This window comes from Adiantum capillus-veneris, chromosome 23 (genome assembly GCF_014529385.1).
Source record: "Adiantum capillus-veneris isolate H3 chromosome 23, ASM1452938v2, whole genome shotgun sequence".
Taxonomy (NCBI): Eukaryota; Viridiplantae; Streptophyta; class Polypodiopsida; order Polypodiales; family Pteridaceae; genus Adiantum; species Adiantum capillus-veneris.
The window spans coordinates 27,612,106-27,615,157 of record NC_140953.1 but is presented as its reverse complement, the minus strand read 5'-3'; the positions used below and the strand labels follow the sequence as shown (position 1 = coordinate 27,615,157).

At 42.1% G+C, this 3,052-nt stretch overlaps 1 pseudogene; it reads left to right on the top strand.

Annotated features, from left to right (window-relative positions):
- The first annotated feature begins 1,900 nt into the window (after window positions 1–1,900).
- LOC147427553 (uncharacterized) lies at window positions 1,901–2,805 on the top strand (annotated as a pseudogene).
- Window positions 2,806–3,052: the final 247 nt, after the last annotated feature.

Genomic DNA, 3,052 nt, shown 5'->3' with positions numbered 1-3,052 from the left:
TATGTAGACCTCCAACCACTATTGTGAAAAACGCTGATCAGGGGCATTTGGAAATATAGCAAGCAACACGTTCTCAATGTAACGTGCATGATCGGGCAACTGGTCTCTAAACTTTATAAAACAATTCTTATACGTCAAATGTATAAGAATCTGAAGATGGCATTGAAACACCTTGCCATGTGCTGTACCGAAGTCCATCTCCCCGCCATACTTTACCCTATAGTAGCATCATTGCGTATCTAGCACATGTGCATCCATATCCTCATCCTCTACGTCTAGGATGACACACTTTGAAATAGGGTACTCCGTCCCCCAACTAACAAAACAAGGAAATCCACAAGATCCCTTGTCGCTCCGTCTCTCTCCGTGCTCATTGCCCTGAGACAAAATGTCCACGCGCGCTACTAGAAGAACTGCGTCAACGACGCTAAAGAAAAGCAATAGTGAAATGGAGTGCCGTGGGACCTTGTGATGCCATTGGAGTGGGACCTTGGTGGGACCTTGTGATGGAAGGAAAGTAGGACGGTAAGAAGGGTCCATAGACTAAGGTGCCATCGGTGCGAGGGTCTGGATGTAGAGAGTCCCACTCCCCCATGGCGTGGATTGAGGAGAAAGACAATAGCTTGCAAGCTGATGTGGAGTGTAGCGGCCAAACAATCCCTCCGTCAAACGGAAGTACTGGCCCGGGGAGGTCACCTAATAAAAATGTAACCTATCACGTGAGTTCAACAGAAGGGTATTTAAAGTTCTTGAAACTTACAGAAATATATATACAGAAGGGAATTATTTTTTCAAATTTGAAAAAAACTTACAGATTTTAAAAGAAAAGAGTACATTATACTCCCAACAAAATTCACAGATAAGGGGTTTTACAAACATGTTTTGAACGCACGTGATATGGTAGTTTTACACATAGTGAACTCCCGGAGAGTACTGGTCCCATAAAGAGAGCGTCCGCTGTAGGTCTGGATCTACCACCAATGGAGGAACCTGAGTAGAGTACCTGTAAGATGGCATGCTTGCAAATAACAAAGAGAAACCTATAACGCTCATGGTCACAAAAAACTAGCCACAAATAATCTTAATCTCTTTGATTGGGCTCGGGTCCACTAGAGGCGATGTCCACCCCGGGTGGGAGCCCACCTGGATGTGAAGCAACCAAAAGAAGAACCAGATGGCTGCTCCCCACCAGATGGTCTCTTGCCTAACATCTACATCAGAAAGAGAAATATGAGATTTAGCTCCTCATATTGCTCTTTAACTCCCTCTATTGCTGATTATCTACTCATATTGCACTTTATTGTCCTCTGTCTTTCTCTCTGCTTTCTCTCTCTACTCACTCATATATATATGTACACAAGCACGTAGATACATATACATACTAGTAGACCACAAGAGGGGCTAGTAGTACCAAAGGTCAAGTGGCGCCTCTTTAGATATCATCACAGTCTCAACCTTGGTAAAACCAAAGGTATGTTGCGGTAATCCATGCATGAGTGGATCAATGACCGCGATGCCACGATTAAAAAAGGACTATACCCAAGAGGAAGTGTTTAATCTTTGGGTGCTATGGTTACATACTTTGTACCTACATACATGCATAAACAAATATATATGTACATCCCCCCTATAATTTGAAGTATATACAATTAAGTATATACATGGTTTTGTGTTGTGCACAATGCGAGAGTGCTCTCGCTTCTGTAGAGTGCTTTGAAAAAAATCTTCTTTATTGTGTTTCTTGCACAACATCTCTTCACAGAAGCTACTTGTTCGAGGGACTAATGTGCACATTGCATGCCCATCTCCAAGTTTATAACACCTTTCAGTAGACTAGAGGCATTACCCATCTCCAAGTCTATGACACTACTCAATAAATTTTCTCAAGCAGGAGAGAAAGATGAGTGATGCAAGGCAATCAAATGTACATGTGAGAGATGCGCATGATAGATTTACTATGGGAGAGTTGGGTTGCTGTATGGATGATGAGGTATCGTCTTCCTTGAACAGGGATGCTGGTCCAATTCCAAATGATGAAGTTGATAATAATGAGTCCATGTACAATGTTTTTAACGAGGATATATAGTTAGAAGAAAATGCTCTTGTTGTGGGTTGTGAAATTGAATGTTACACAACGTTTTCTATCGAGAAATTATCTAAAAACCTAATGCAAAATGAAGGATATGCTGATGAGGATGAAAATCCTGAATGGGGTTTTCTGGGTGTTGACGCAGACGTGGGTAACGGTATACATGTCTGTGTCGATGAAGCTATGATGCATCTGGATTCTGAAATGCGCACTAAGGCTGACAGTTTTGCACCTCCTACTGATTTTGTTGATGAGGAGACGACAATAGGAGAGTTTTTGGCTGCTTTGGAAGATCAGGATGATGGGTTAGAAAGTGCATGCGTCCAAGGTGAGGCTTTACAGCTGCCCAATGCAAGCATTGTTTCGGTTTATACTGAGCCAAAGTGGCCAACTCCGATGCATGCAAGCAGTTTTGTTTTGATATTGATAATGGTGACTCTAGCTTTGATACCGAATGGGGTTTTGATGAGCCCACAATCAAAATGGATGCATGTATGACCCTCATAGCTCAAAGGGCCGAAGCAAGGAAAGAGTTATTGAAGCTTCAGCAACGATATAATAACGAATTGTATGAAACTTTGCAAACATGTGCCTTCTTGAAGTTTTCTTACATTCTCAGCTTAGTCCTAGTCATGTGTGCATGGTTGACGATTAGGAATGAATGTTTTTGCAAGTTACAAGGAGTAAAATGCGCATCAAGTGCACAAAATGGGTAGTATGAATGCATGGGAACATTTCATGCAGAAGCCGTTAGCTACAAATTCTGGGAGCTTGACATGAAGCGGTTGTTCTATTGTGGTTTATAGAGAGATGAATATCTTGAGCAACCGATTTTGGTAGTGGCTACACAGTATGTCATGCAATTGTTTCACCTAGTATTCATCCACAAAAGGCGTACAGACGGAGGCAAGAGGGGTAGATGCCTATGCCAAAGAAAAATGGCTGTTGAATCAGAGTGTTCTG